Source organism: Cryptomeria japonica, unplaced genomic scaffold, assembly GCF_030272615.1.
Source record: "Cryptomeria japonica unplaced genomic scaffold, Sugi_1.0 HiC_scaffold_594, whole genome shotgun sequence".
NCBI classification, from domain to species: domain Eukaryota; kingdom Viridiplantae; phylum Streptophyta; class Pinopsida; order Cupressales; family Cupressaceae; genus Cryptomeria; species Cryptomeria japonica.
In genome coordinates, this window is record NW_026729399.1 from 23,110 (window position 1) to 40,097 (window position 16,988).

Here is a 16,988-nt window from a genome sequence, read left to right on the forward strand (position 1 = left end):
GAAACTACTCACAGCTAGGAGGAGAAGAAGATGCCGCTGGAAAGAGACTGCATAGGAGATCTATGTTTTGATTGGGTGATGATCTTGGAGAAGAAATGTTTGTAAGCTGTTGTATATGTTGTATAGAGTTTGATGACCTTGAAGGAGAAATTGGAGACTTAGACGTTGCAGCTTAAAGGAGGCCATAACAGTTAAAAGGGCTACCAAAAAGAGAAGACTCTAGCAGACTGGAAGTGTAAGTTGTTGGCCAAAGATTGTGAAGGTGTACAAAGTTGTTTAGAGGAAGAAATTTGTAATAGCAAAAACACAATCAAGTGTCAGGGTAAGGTAAGTTTATTTTTATTTTTGTTTCAATGGGTAAAGTGGACAGAGTAAAGAAAGAGAAAACAAATGATTAAAAAGAAGAATTGAAGGAATGTAAGAAGAAAATTTCAGAAATGATATTTCTTTTAAAAGAGAAGCAAGTGGAAAAATGTGAACTGTTAGATGAAAATTATAATCTTGAAAAAGAATTGAATGAAGTTAAAAATAAAAATAAGGAATTAGAAGAGAAATTATAGTTATTTGGTGATGTCAAAAGGAAGTTTGATGATTTGGAAGAAATGTCAAAAAGGTTAGAAGAAGAAAATAGTTTATAGAAAAGGGAACTCTTAAATTTGAAACAAGAGAATGAATGTTTCAAGTTAAAACCACTACTTAGTAATGCTTCATGTGACACAAAAGATCTGTGTTCATCATTTAGTGAAGGTGATTTAGTTGAAACTGTTTGTGATAAAGAATGCAAGAAAGAAGATGAGAATGTGTTTACACATTATGTTAGTTGTGATGATAAGAATATTGGTTTAAAAATCATGAAGAAAATGGGTTATAAAGGTCAAGGATTGGGAAAACAAGAACAAGGAATTAGAGAGCCTATTGAGCCTATATTGAGGCCAAAGTATGAAGGTCTTGGATATGTCACAAGAAAAGAAAATGATGCTACCAGTTCAAGCAAAACAACCCATAAAAGGCATTGTATTAGTGTTTTCATTGCAATAGAGAAGGACACACAAAAGAAATGTGTTGGGACTTACATCCATGTAAAATTTGTGGTTTGAGAAATCATTCTGAAAAAATGTGTTGGAAGAAAGAATCAATACCAAGTTGTATAAAAATGGATTGTGGATGGACCTATGGACCTAGCTAGCAAAAGCTCACAAGTATGTTCAAAAGATTGTACAAATGTTCATATGTGAAGAACAATAGAAGTAATGAAAGCTTTGAACGTCCAAAAGGGATTAAAAATGTTTTCAGCCAAAAGAAACCATTGTCTAGCAAGGCAACTACTGATTGTATGGTGTTTTGAATACTTCAAACCAAAGAAATTGAGAGACTACAACAACAGTTGAAGAAAACTAGAGCACAAGAAAGAAAGAGGAGTTCATGAAAGAAATCAGAAAATCAGAGGAGGATATTAGTTACAGAGAAGACATTGTGAATGCTGAAAAATGCAGTAGCTGTAGCAACAACCGGTTAGTAAGAAAACCAAAGAAGAGATCACAGACAAAAAGGGAAGGTAGTTGAAGAAAGTTGAAAAGAACAAAAGAATGGATAGAATATTGGTAGTTGAGATTAAGGGGGAGTGTTGGAGTCTAATCTCACCTACCCCATCCACATGCTCCGTATGCACAAGTGTTTACAGAATTAGCAGGATTTGGATTTGTTTTCAACATCTACTCCAACCTGTCCATTGTACCTTCTATAGTGTTAAAACATTATTTTATATGCAAAATTCTGGAAGTTTCCAGCTACCTCCTGACCATTCTAGAAACATCTAAGACCTCCATTAAAAGAGGCATTTTGTAATCATTTTGGGTATGAAAGGAAGAATGAGAAATATGGATTGATAATTTGTCTTTCTTGTATTCTGCCCTGTTTTGTGGCTCCTCTGCTCCCCTATTTTCTATCATAATGCACTTTTTTTAAAGATAAATTTTTAAAAATGACATGGTATAAGGCCACGGTCTGTGAATCGAATCTTATAACATGACAATATTTTGGCTTGCAAAATATACTGTTATTTGGAATCTTATTGAGAATTGGCACGGTATGCCCACTCCAATCTTATAAAGGCCTCTTCTCCTCATGCCTGTTATATCTAGTTTATTCAAAATGGCCTAGATTTTGTCTTCTCCCCTCATTTCGGTTTCTGAGGCTAGCACTAAATCCCGAGGATGGATTCAAACAAAAGTCCATGGGTCTTCGCCTTTTGGAAATTACTCACGCACAAAGAGTCCGGGTATTTATTTTTCTTTACTCTTTTCAAACCGCTTGTAATCCTTAATCCTGGAACTGAAAATTTGATTATTATTGTTTTTTACAATTGTTTACAGCTTGCCACAACATGCCATCTAATGTTCTTGTCGGAGAAGATACGAAAACACTTAAGGGTAACTTTATCTACTTTTGAGTTTAGATCTGTGAAATATTGGAGCGTTAAATAATTTAAGGTAGTTGTCTGTAGTTTTTGTATTAAAGTTTTTGTATCAACAATCTATAATCATTTTTTCTCCAACGTTGATGAAAAATTCTTTAACACGATCAAATTAACGATAGCTCACAGGGAGCGTCAAATCAATCCTAATTAAAGGAAGCCAAATTATGTTCATTCTGTTACAATATCTAACGAGGTATTAAGTATTGAATCTTTTGAGTTGGCCTACAGAATTTAGATGGATGAATTTTTATCAGCAAATTCTTTGGGTACTTGTGGATTTAGTGTTCCATTTATCATTAGTTACTGAGATTGAATTTGTCACTGAAAAATGTAGAACGCAAAAAATCCGAAGAAATAAAAGATATACAGTTACATGTAGTTAATATTTTGAATCTCAAAGTCTAATTGAATGTTGTTGTTCAGGCTCCTTTGGATGAGATAGATAAGAGAATAGAGGAATTGTTTGCAGAGATCAAAATGCTCTTAAATTTTGGTGGAAGATGGGGAAATAAGTCCCTCTGAATATGATACTGCGTGGGTAGCGAGAGTTCCTGCCATTAATGGCTCCGGTGCACCCCAATTTCCCCAAATGGTGGACTGGATTCTTCAGAATCAGTTACTGGATGGTTCCTGGGGAGACAAGAGTCGTTCTTTATCGTGTGATAGACTACTCAACACTCTTGCCTGCGTAGTTAATCTAACTATCAGGAGCATTGGTAACGATCAAGTGAACAGAGGTAATTATATTCGTTTTTTGCCTTGCCTTTCCATTTGTGGTTCCTTTGGGCCAAAAGGCCAAACGACATTATCACCATATTTTAGCACTTACTATTTTTACCTGGGATAATTCAACTCAGATATTTTAAATTACCTTACATGAGGCATAGTTAAAGGATGAGGTTTACCTTCAAACAAATTAAAAGTTTTAATATCTGGACCATAGCAGGTCTTTATTTCTTAAGGACAAATACAGAAGGAATGATTAGAGAAGCACTTGGTCATCATCAATCCAAGGGATTCGAAATGGTCTTTCCTGCACTCCTGAGTGAAGCCAAACTTTTGGGTTTGGAACTTCCTTATGAGCTGTCTATCATAAAGCATATAATCGGAAAGCGGGACTCCGAAATTCTGAATTGAGAAAGTGAAATTCTAACCAATCTTTTCCTATTATCTATTAGTGACATGTCTTATTTCAAGGCACGCATTAACTAAAGATGGAAATGATTTAATAAGATTTTTGCGAATTAAATAATCTGTTGAAGAGCTACACAGCCATCCCTCAAAAATGTTGCAGTGTCTAGAAGGGATACAAGAAATAGTCGATTGGAAAAATATGCTGAAACTGCAATCCGAGGATGGATCATTCTCAGGCTCCCCAGCATCTACAGCTTGCGTATTTATGCACACAAGAGACAAGAATTGTCTACGATATTTGAGGAGCCTTGTTACAAAGTTTGGAGACCATGGTAATTCATGCATTTCATAGTCGCAAGCAATATTGATTGAATATTGGATTCTAACAGTCAAATGTTCACTAGATTGTATTTAATACTCGTAAGCGTTTGAGAGCGGTAGATAGTGTTGAATGTCTTGGGCTTGAATGCCATTTCGAAACGGAGATTAAACAAGCCATGGATTATTGTTGGAAGGACTAATTTCTCGTAAGAGATTGTAATTTAGCCACTTTCATCTTTGTATTATCTTGATAGGCTGTCTCTAGAGTCTCTAGAGATTGTAATTTAGCCACTTTCATCTTTGTATTACCTTGATAGGCTTTCTTGAATTTTATTGCTGTCCAAACCTTAGGAAAGATTGATTCATCCATTGCTTGCTGAATTAAAAACAGAGCTTTTGCATCCTTTTTTCTATTATCTTTAAGTTGATCTTTTTCTGCTTGTTGTAATCTCTGATAAGCTGCATCATCCTTGGTTCTACAAAACCTTTCTCTACCAAATCCCAAATATGAAGGGGTGGATGGAGATATGGATACACAGAAAAAATTTAACAATTAGATCATAAACACACAAAGCATATGAACACAGAAAAAAATTAAAAAATTATCTAACTATTACTTAGCCAATTCATGAGCGGTGGAAGTAGTAGTTCCATCGATTAAAAGATTAAATAGATAGCTCTGCATGCGTGGAAATAAAGAAGTCTTGACTGCATGAATGCAAAAAATGTGCATGAGGAGTTTAACGGTGGCCGACTAAGGGCTCACTGTGGATCTGAAGGCTAAGTATAGCAAACTGCAGTAAACGGTGGCAGGAGAAATTAGTCCTTCCAACAATTATGTGTTCAAGTGAGTAATTGTTGGAGTCTAATCTCACCTACCCCATCCACATGCTCTTATGCACAAGTGTTTACAAAATTAATGGTAGGATTTGTATTTGTTTTCAACATCTACTCCAACTTGTCCACCGTACCATCTATAGTCTTAAAACATTATTTTATATGAAAAATTCTGGAAGTTTCCAACTACCTCCTGACCATTCTAGAAACATCTAAAACCTCCATTAAAAGAGGCATTTTGTAATCATTTTGTGAAATGAAGGAAGAATGAGAAATATGGATTGATAATTTGACTTTCTTGTATTCTGCCTGTTTTTTGGCTCCTCTATTTTATTTTTGCTTCCTTGTTTTCTATCAGTGGTATCAGAGCTGTAGCTCAAGAGTAGAAAGTGTTTTTGTTTTGCTCCATTTTGTCTTTGCTTTGTTAAAATGTACTGCTCTGTGAGCACTCCAGTTTGTAGATGCCAAATCGTGTGGAGATAACACAAAGGCGGAGACGAGTCAAAGAGGAAGGGAGATACGGGTACATGGATGAGCAGGACAAGGAGGTTGTTGCAGAAGAATTTAGTGGAAGCCATTGAAGCTTATCAAGTCTAGTCTCTGCTAGAAGAAGATTGATATTTCTTTTAATGTCAAACTGTTGCTGTTTATAGAGATGGAGTCGTAGCCAAAAGGGATGTTGCACAAAAACAACATTAAAGGCACAAATGATGGCTGACAATATTAAGGTTGAAGGAGCTTTGTAGAGTCTACCATACGGTTGAAGCTGTAGAAGCCTTCCAGAGAATCTCCCCTCAACAAAGGGAAGGAAAGTAACTGAATGAAGCTTGAATGAAAGAATAGAAGTCAAGGCTAAGTCATTGAGAGAAGTGTTCAAGGAGATTGTTGTTAATACATAGTTGGTGAATGAAAGGTTGTTTCTGAAGGAGATTGCGGAAATTAAAAAATTACCTCTTTGGAAGGAGACAATTTGCAGCAGCAAAAACACAGTCAAGTGTCAGGGTAAGGTAAGTTTTTTTTGTTTCAATGCGTAAAGTTGATAGAGTAAAGAAAGAGAAAACAAATGATTTAAAAGAAGAATTGAAGGAATGTAAGAAGAAAATTTCAGAAATGATATTTCTTTTAAAAGAGAAGCAAATGGAAAAATGTGAACTATTAGATGAAAATTATAATCTTGAAAAAGAACTAAAAGAAGTTAAAGATAAAAATAAGGAATTAGAAGAGAAATTATAGTTATTTGATGATGTCAAAAGGAAGTTTGATGATTTGGAAGAAATGTCAAAAAAATTAGAAGAAGAAAACAGTTTACAAAAAAGGGAAATTTTAAATCTGAAACAAGAGAATGAATGTTTGAAGTTAAAACCACTAGTTAGTAATGCTTCATGTGACACAAAAGATTTGTGTTCATCATTTAGTGAAGGTGATTTAGTTGAAACTATTTGTGATAAAGAATGCAAGAAAGAAGATGAGAATGTGTTTGCACATTATGGTAGTTGTGATGATAAGAATATTGGTTTAAAAATCATGAAGAAAATGGGTTATAAAGGTCAAGGATTGGGAAAACAAGAACAAGGAATTAGAGAGCCTATTGAGCCTATAATGAGGTCAAAGTATGAAGGTCTTGGATATGTCATAAGAAAAGAAAATGATGCTACTAGTTCAAACAAAACAGCCCATAAAAGGCATTGTATAAAGTGTTTTCATTGCAATAGAGAAGGACACACAAAAGAAATGTGTTGGGACTTGCATCCATGTAAAATTTGTGGTTTGAGAAATCATTCTGAAAAAAAGTGTTGGAAGAAAGAATCAATAATAGGCTATATAAAAATGGATTGGTGATGGACCTATGGACCTAGTTGGCAAAAGCTCACAGGTATGTTCAAAAGATTGTACAAATATTTATATGTGAAGAACAATAGAAGTAATGAAAGCTTTGAATGTCCAAAAGGGATTAAAAATGTTTTCAGCCAAAAGAAACCATTGTCTAGCAAGGTAACTACTGATTGTATGATGTTTTGAAGACTTCAAACTAAAGAAATTGAGAGACTACAACAACAGTTGAAGAAAACTGTAGCACAAGAAAGAAAGAGAAGTTGATGAAAGAAATCAGAAAATCAGAGGAGGATATCAGTTAAAGAGAAGACATTGTGAATGCTGAAAATTGTAGCAGCTGTAGGAACAACAAGTTAGCAAGAAAACCAAAGAAGAGGTTACAGACAAAAAAGGAAGATAGTTGAAGAAAGCTGAAAGAACAAAAGAATGGATAGAATATTGGTAGTTGAGATTAAGGGGGAGTGTTGGAGTCTAATCTCACCTACCCCATCCACATGCTCTTATGCACAAGTGTTTACAAAATTAATGGCAGGATTTGTATTTGTTTTCAACATCTACTCCAACTTGTCCACCATACCATCTATAGTCTTAAAACATTATTTTATATGCAAAATTCTGGAAGTTTCCAGCTACCTCCTGACCATTCTAGAAACATCTAAGACCTCCATTAAAAGAGGCATTTTGTAATCATTTTGTGAAATGAAGGAAGAACGAGAAATATGGATTGATAATTTGACTTTCTTGTATTCTGCCCTGTTTTGTGGCTCCTCTGTTTTATTTTTGCTTCCCTGTTTTCTATCAGTAATAGTATCTCCATTGTTGTGATTTTTAAAATATAAGTCAAAGATCATTTCGACTTCTCACTTTGGAAACGTATGGTAGGTACTGGGGCGAAAGAGGCGTTAGGGATATTGATCTCACAGCCACGGGCTTCAGGCTTCTCAGGATTTTCGGATACGCTGTATCTTCTGGTATACACGTGATTTCGATGAGCACTCATTCAAATTTTAATCGAGTGTTTAATTTCCAGAATTATCCGCTCTGTTTTAATCTCTAATAATGTCAAATGGCAGACGTTCTGCAAAACATGAAAGGCGAGGCTGACGAGATTTGTAAGCTGTCTGGTGTTGAAAATGGCGCAGGAATAACCGCTATATTGAATCTGTATAGAAGCTCATAGCTTAATTTCCCGGGCGAAAATGTAATGAGAGAAATAAAAAGCATTTACGAAAGATTACTTGAGCAAATGGCTGGAAAGAGAGAACTTTTCTCAGGCGAAGGCTGTTAAGGATAGCCTTTGCCAAGAGATAATGGGAATTGTTGCCTTCTCTGATTTTTTTATCTTTGATTTACTACTGAACATAATAATATAGCTGTCATGGGCCTCTGTAATAAATGATCAATCTATCTGAACGAGCACGGGAGATTCAAGGTCGTGATGTGCTTCCTTGCCTGCACCAACAGGTAAATACATTGCCTTGAACCCTTTACCCCTTTTTGAATTGCATTTTTTAAATTGATTCAGATTTCAGCAGAGCAAGTGGGAGATTAGTAGTTTAACAACATTTGTTTTTTTATTGCAGGATTCAGTGGTTGAATCATCTGTTCAGTTTGACAAAAGAAAGAGAATGGATGTTAAAAAGTTACTCGCCCTCGTTCGATGAATATATGAAGAATGGCTTAGCGTCGGTAGCACTGGAAGTAACTACCCTGACGACAATATTTTCTACGGGAGAGATTCTTTCTGATAACATTCTCGAGAAGCTTGACTTTCGAGGCGACTCTCTCAATGTCGTGTGTCTCACAGGACGTTTTGTGAACGTTGCCTCCCTTCATTTGAACACTTTCTAAACACGCCTCACAATGTTGTTTAAGGCGAAATAGATCACGGGGAGTTGGCTTCCTTCGTACAACGTTACATTAATGACCATCCTGGAAGGGATGAACGAAGAGGCCCTTACGAAATTGAACTACCACTTTCTAATGCGTGGAGACATACCCAAGCGTTACAGAACACTTCTTTTCAACACGGCCAGGGTAATGAAAGTGATTTACAAGATAGAAGACGGCTTTCTAAATGCCGCCGAAGACCTGGAAGATTCCATTAAAAAGTCTCTTTACGAACCTCAAATTCCAGCTTGCCCTGTAGCATAAAATGCTTATTCGATCGGTTCATAGAGCTTTGGGCGAATATGATGAGCATTATATTTGGGTATGGCAGGTGGCTTAAAAAACAAAGCCATCTTTTGCCACTTCTTTGAGGTAACAATGTATTTGTGAATTTTATATTTGTAATGGTCACAATTATGTACCATATCTTTTTTATCTTATGCTTTTGAGTTGACTTTGATTAAAGTGTATTATTTTATTTAAAAATAAGTCATAGTGGTATATTAATATTACTTTTTTATGTAGTTGTGTATTCATTTTCTTGAAATATTAAGTGGTGTATTTGTGTGTTAAGAACTTTGTGTGAATATGATGGGCATTATATTTCTCTATGGCACTACACCCTAAAACATAGTCATCTGTTCTCACTTCTTTTAGTAAATAATTCATTTGAGAATTTTATATATCATGCCTTTTTTTTCTTACATTTATGAGTTTACTTTGATTATGGTGTATTGTTTTATAAAAATAAAGTCACAACGATAAAATTAGCATATTAATATTATTTTTTTATTTAGTTGTGTTCACTATTCAAAATATGATTTAATGTAATTATATATCAACAAGTAATGTATTGCTATGTGAGAAACATTGTGTGAATATGATTGACATTATATTTGTACATGATAGGCATAGTAAAACTTAACCATCTATTTTCATTTAAAAAAAACAATAATGTTTTTTATAAAGTTAAATGGGTTTTACATGGACCCAAAACCAAGAGTTTTACAACAATCGGCTATCAGCCAAACAAACATGAACCAACATTAAAACAGGGGAGCATCCCCGAGAACTCACGAAAACAAAGGAAACATAGACAAATAAGACAAAACAAAAGAAAAAACTCTCAATTAAGAGAGAGCGCCAAATCCTTATTCTTCTGGATGGAAATCATGTTGATTTCCTCCAGCTCATCCATAATGAATTTGGAGGTACCCTTGTTGTTGCTCCTGCTTCTGGTTTTGCTATCTCCAGCGGCCATATCTTCCCCTCTAAGATCTTTCACTAGTGTGCTATGGTAGGATCTGTAATCAACAAGCATGACATTAATCTTTTCAAGCCCCTCAATACTGTTGTTCATGGCTTCTTTGCTAATGTCAACTAGGTTCTTGAGATTTTTCTTAATCTCCGCCATAAACTGCTCCACCTTATCAATCCTTTGTTTGTGATTGCATTTCATCACCTCAACATCCCAAGAGAGCTTTTGGGTCATAATCACGAGTTTCTTGGGTTTGTTGGGCTTGGGGGAAGTAGTGAAGATAATGATAATCTCTTTAACCCCCACTTTGAGGGTATCAATTTCACTCTCAACCGACTTCCAGTAGCTCTCTTGTCTTCTGGTAGCTTCCATAAGCAGATTCATCAGGTTACCAGTCCTCTGTATCCCACTGTTCTCTTCGTTGGCCATGGGCCCTTTTTTTTTTTTAGGACATTGATAGGAATTTCCAATTTAATTCCCTAATCTATAGTCTTTGGACTATGTTCCTTAGCTGCTAGCTTTTTCTTATGTTTAAAAAAGTGATAATGTTAAAATTAGCATATTATATTATTTTTTATTAAGGGCTAGAGGTAGGGGTTGGGTTAGGGTTAGGGTTAGGGTTATTATTAGGGTTATTATTACAATACGGATTAGGATTTCAACTATGCTCAATTTTGGACATAATTAAATATATTTATTTACATTTAATAAATTAAATAGAGTAGTGTTGCAACTTTTGTCATTGATATTAAATGTCAATTGACGAGTTTTAGAAAAGAGAATGGAATTGAAATATCAATTAAGCTACTTGGTTGTATGGTCGAGTTGCGTACCTACTTGATTGACTTATTTGAGCTACCTAGGTTTCTAGTTAAGTTGCTTGGGTGTCTAGTTGAGCTATTTGCATGTCTGTTTGAGCTAGTTGTCATGTCTGTTTGAGTTGGTTGTATGTTTGCTTATGCTTCCTAGTTGTCTACTTTCACCTATTGATGTTGTCATTTCTATTTCATAGTTAGTTCCAAAACTAGGGTTGACCTAAGGAAAACCCCTAATCCCAACCTATTTCTCTTCTCTAGTGTGTGTCGGAACACGTATGGAGCTGCGATCATCAGAATTGGTTTTATTTATAGAGATGAACATGTTCCCCTTTGGATGACAAAAAGTGTGGGGGACCAAAGTGATTGGCATTCGAGTTTTGAGATTTTAGGAGCTAATTCTAGAAACAGATCCAAACACTTTTACATTGCCTAGATCTAGGTTCGTTGCTCGATTCGACAATTCTAGTTCACTTTTCATGTGTTTTCACTTTAATTCCAACACATTTCCCCTAGTTTCAGCATTTTCACAGTTCAACTTAAAATTAGGATCCCCCCAAAGTGAAACTAATAAGAATTCTTAGCCCTATCCTTACTAATTTGTCGCTTCTAGATCTATTAGGTTCATGCCTCAAATTAATTATATGATCCCTAAGCCTAAAATTAGTGGTTTCTACTACATGTAGCGGTGAAAGCCCCAATTTTTCACCATTACACATGGTTTATCTGGTTTCCATTCTTTCCTCTTTGCAACCCTGATCTATCTTTTGGACTTTATTTTCTAAATAATGCATACCCCAAATAGTGTGCTCCGCTTGTAACCAACAGACCCCTTGATTTAAATAGGCCACATAAACACTTAGGCATTCTTGCATCATTGTGACCCAATAGTAGAAACCTTGCGAGGTTGGGAATTCCCTATTCCTTATAATTTTTAGGAGAAGATTAGTGATACTTAGCTTGTGTTAGGTGTGTCAAAAGTCCCATCAATAGGTGGTCCTTGCTATAGAGACCTTCTACCATGGATATGGAAAAGTAATTCAATACATATGCACGTAGGATTTGATGCTTCTAGCACATAAACTAACTCTTCACTTGTAGAAGCTTCTAATATCTACAGTTATCACAATCATGGAGATTTTTTACTAACCATCACCCTTATAAAGGGAATTTCAAGAAAGAACTTTAAACAATTTATTTCCTTACAATGCACACTCAAATTCTCACAACTTCAACAATATATGACATAATTATAAACTCTTATATCATCCATGATAGAATACTTGACTAATAACTAACAAATATTGCAACAATTCCCTAGTGGAGTCACCAATCTATTAGTTATTCCAATTGCTTTTCCAAACAGATTCATTGGAATTGACCATATTTTTTGAATACATTTTAGGTAAATGACCAATCAATAGGACTCAAATGAATGTTAAAATCCTCTACACTTTTCACTCTATAAAATTAAGGTGGGTCTCTCCTTATAATTCCTAAAGAACTACTTCAAACGACGCACAAAAATTACAATTTACAACAAAAAATTTCCAATAAAAATATACCATGGAAAGTCTATCAAACCTTGAATCTGATTATATTCTTGGTATTTTCAACATTCACTTAGCAATTGGAAATAATTTCTAAGCTAATTCTACAAAGGTACAAACAAAATTTTCAAAGGTATTTTGATATTGAGTGTTTGGGAACGTGAAATTAACGTCTAAACATAATTTATGTCTTAATCCATGGGAGATGGAGTCTAGATGAAAATTAAAAACAAATTCACATAATAGCATTAACTCAAATGACTTAATCCTTTTCAATCATGCATTACATACATTTGTCTAGACTTTTAACCATAAAATTCTACTCATTGATCTTAATTGTTTTCACAAAACTATAATAATGTGTTAACAAAAGAATTATTTCATTAAAAGAGACCCATTATCACATTAAATAGTAACAAAGAAATTGAAATGATAAATCAAGATATGATTGATATATTACCTTATATAGGAAATGTGAGTACAATTTGGAGGCAATTTTGTAGTATATACATTTCTATTCAAAATGACTAAAGCTATTACATGAGCACATTAATTTCTAAAATTATTCTCTAAGACTCAAAACTAAACACCAACTATGTCTACTCACTCAGATTAAAATTTGAAAACTTGTGCTAATGATCTTGAATTCTCATTTATAGGAATAACAGAGAAAACAAGGTTCAAATCATAACACACATGTCACATTTTTATTTGATAATTTTTTTACAAAAAAAGAAGATACCCAAACGTATCTTTGCTAGCGACGACAAACAAAAATAGAAACACCACCTAAAGAAAACAAAGAATAAAATCTTAGCTATATAAAGAATACAAATCCCAAGGCTAATACTATACCACTATTAGCTAAAATTGGTTGGAGAAGACTTACTTTTAGGATTTGAGCCACAAACTTTGTTGATGATTCATTCTCCCTTCAAATGTGCAAATGACATGAAGAATCCTCAAATTGAAAACCTTGAAGAGAATAATACAAAGGAAAAAGTCGACAGTGGCAGAGAATATTTGGAAACCAATGGACTAAAATCTGATGATAGTTCATTAATATATAGATTGAGGACAATTAGTCTCTTTTGATAATCATTAAGTACCCATGGTCTAGCTAATCTGGCAAGGTCTCATATTTGAAAACTAAAGTGTGACATAACTCTACAACTTTAAATGTTTTCCCTACTTGGTTGAAAAAGGAGTGCCCTCTAGTGATAATTAACAACATGAAAATAAGCATAGAGAAACTAAAATTGAAAAAAAGAAAAATGTGCTAAAAATGCCAAACTCATAATACTCTGACTTCATTGATACTCCATAGACACCCATGACCTCTGGTTCTAGCAAGGTTTTATAATTTTCAAAGTGTAAATTCATTGACATTTTTTTATATTCTAATCACATATAATGACTAATAAACAAATGAATTTGTGACAAATGATCAAGGTACTCTTGAGTCATATAAGTGACATTCACAATATTTATGTGATACATACTATATTCAAGTGAATGTATGTTATTTAACTAATCACTAGTGTTTTTTATAACCCTTCATTCATCACTATTGGGAACACTAGTAGCGCTTGGAAGCATTTTTATGATTTCCCACTTTTATTCTTCTCTATCTTTTATTCGTCCATCAACATTTTCTAAAAAGGAGGGAACATGGACATCTTTCATTTGATCATACCACTTGATCTCTTTGACAAGTTTGTCAAGAAATATCTTATGTTCCCTCAACCAAATAGTCATTACCCATGTATTATTGCCAGTGATTTCCAAGATCTTGCCAAATACTTCTTTATCATAACTATCTTTATTTTACGTCAAGATATACAAGAAACCCGATGCCTTCATCCTTGAATCCAATTCTTTATTTATGCATCCCAACCTTCCTTCCACTCACCTATGCTCACAAAAAGCCTTGTGGGTTTCAATTTAAATATTGACCAATTGTTATTAAAATGGTTAAAATTTCTTTCAAACCCTCTATTTCACAACCCAGTAGCTATTGTAGACATGGTGGCTTTTAATTCCATAATCAATTATTTTTTCATTTCCTTGTACTTTTTTAATACTCTTCCACTATGTCCTCTCAATGGATACTTCAATCAATTTCTTCTATGATTCTAATGTACTTTTCATTATTGATAACAAAGAAAAACTTGAGAAAGAACCTATTTTGTCCCTCATCTTTAAATTTTCTTTATCTCAAGTATTTATTTTCATTATTCATTTCAATTCTTTCCTTGGCAAATTTTTGAACCTGAGATTTAATGAACCTAGCTACATTGATAGTCAAAACTACATCTTGTATTAGGTCATTATCCTCAAGCTTGTGAACAAGTTGTCCATAAATCTTACTCAAGTCCTCAATTATACATGTCCTTTTTTCTAGAGGATACAATGTCAAGGTACATAGAGAAGCATTGTCTAGATTAAACCATGATCTAGTGTATATCTTGATAGTTGTATCTATGCTTTACTTGACCTTCATATTCTGATTAACCCTACTTTTAACACATGATGTCACATACTTTCTAATAGATCAGACTCATGTTGAAATAATATATCAGTTATTGTAATTCCATCAGGCTCTTAATCTATATAAACACCTCTTTATAAAGGATTTTGCTTCATTCTTCATTTCTCAAGTTCCATTATCTTAATAAATATAGAAATCATCCTCTACCAATAATCCTTATTGTCTATATTCCTATCTAAATCATCTTACAAATTATATCATTGAATGTATACAATCAATTTCTATCAACTTGAGCATTACTAATGAAATGTTTAGGATTAAATTCTTTTCAAATCTTGCCTATTGACAACTTTTAGTATATGATCTCTTTTGATAAAAGAGTGTATGCTTCAATTGTAGCACAACTTTAAAGCCACAAAATTCTAAAGTGTCAGGTAGAAATGATTTCTTATTATACATCTTGAAATGCATACAGTTTCATTCATCCATTTGTCTTACTATCTCCAAAAATGCTACTCTATCTAGAAGAGTCCTTAGCAGTAAATTTGGCACTCCTTAAAATCCATAGACTTTGATCTTGGGCTAGTATTTAAAAGCATAGAAATCTCTCCAATTATGGTCAATCACTACTGTAGTTTCACAACCTTGAGGGCTGAAAAGTTTCATAATTGCTGGAGATAATCTATTATCACAAGGGTGGCCCAGTTCCATATAAAGTTGTTTAAAAAACATTTTTTTCAAAAAATAAATAGTGTGGCTTTTCACATTTGTTGTCCCACATAATTATCCACATTTGGATAGGACAAAAGTTACTATCATCATAATGAGGGTTTAGGATGAATTGAGTCTTTCCACATCTCATATTCCCAACTACTATATGGTAGTAGAAGTACTAATAATGAGTAATTGTTCTTGATGGAAGCTAGACCTTTATTAATCTCATGAGTAAGATATTGTGTGTAGTTAAAAGAACTCACATTATAGCTTTAAATATTATTTTTAAGGACCATTAAGACAATATCCATCTTTACAGAGGCATCAACACCCAGGACCTGACACACTAAATAACACGTTTCCTCAAAATACTCTTCAAACAATTTTATATTGAATGGGGTCTTGTCAATTGTCAGTAAACTATCATAGTTTTCCAACAAACCTAGGCTTATGATGAGGAAACCACTTCCTCTTGAAGTTAATTTATATTCTATTGTATTCTTTTGTGAGTGTGCCTCGGTTAAGCCTCATGTCAAAACTAGTATCCAAGGTGAAAACTTGAAATATGTAGTCTTAATTGGTAACTATGAAGTCCTCCCCAACTGCTTTACAAATAGTTTTTCTCTCAGGAACATACTTGCTAGACATTAACCTGATCAATTTTAAATTGACAAACACATTTGAGACCACTAACTTACGCAACCCTAGCCCCCAATGGTTGTAGATTGCGATATCCATAAAAAAATTATTGTAATTGTACCTTAACATTTTTTACCCTCTATCTAGATTCCAAGGATCTCTAATTCCCTTTTGAATATCCTCAAATATTTCCAAGTGGGGGTTAATCCCCTATGATTTCTTTGGCCTTAAGCTTGAGAAAGGCATTTGTTCAATCAATTTTTGGTTGGCATATTTGTCTTTCTTTTTCCTCTTAAGCTTGGGTTGCAAAGAACTAGCCATTTGTACTAGAGTTTTGAAAAATTTAATAAAGAACAACAAATTTTATCTGGGACAAAAGAAGTGTGGTTTCTTTTCCATACTGTTAACCCTTTTGAATCTACAAAAAGTAAGACTCAAACTCCTAACAAACATATGCTACTACAAACCCTAATTTACAACACCAGTAACCTTTGAGGGAAGTAATAAAACAAGAAGAACAATACAACAAGCTTGAAGGTAACTTATTATTCAATGAGTTCCACAACTCTATTTTAAAGTGCCTTGAAATTTTGTTTCAACCACTTAGAAAGCTCTTACTTCTCTATTTCTTTTGTCAAGGGCTTTAAAGAATTCTAAATTTCTTTGTAGCATAATTTTCCAACTTATTCTCATTTAGAACACTCATCGACATGCATTAATGCTTGATCATGTGAACTTCAGTACTAGTGTTGGGTTGATTTCCAAGTTTTAATTTCCATTGTCGATCAAGAGTGATCAACGACTATTAGACATGCTTGAATTTTCTCATTGATGTGGCTTTTTCCCATAAATAGTTCACTAGGTTGTTGAGGCTTAAAATGGCTCCAAGCAATGCATATACCTTCCACAAATGCCTAGGAAGTCAACACCCTACTTGAGTTGACCATTCAAGTTCCACCTCATCATAGATGCAAGCTGCGACAAAATATTAACTATCATCATCTCTGACTTTATTGTTGGGTTATTGGAG

At 33.9% G+C, this 16,988-nt stretch overlaps 1 pseudogene; it reads left to right on the top strand.

Moving 5' to 3' along the window:
* The first annotated feature begins 1,876 nt into the window (after nucleotides 1–1,876).
* On the top strand, nucleotides 1,877–8,947 carry LOC131078766 (bifunctional levopimaradiene synthase, chloroplastic-like; annotated as a pseudogene).
* The last annotated feature ends 8,041 nt before the right edge of the window (nucleotides 8,948–16,988 follow it).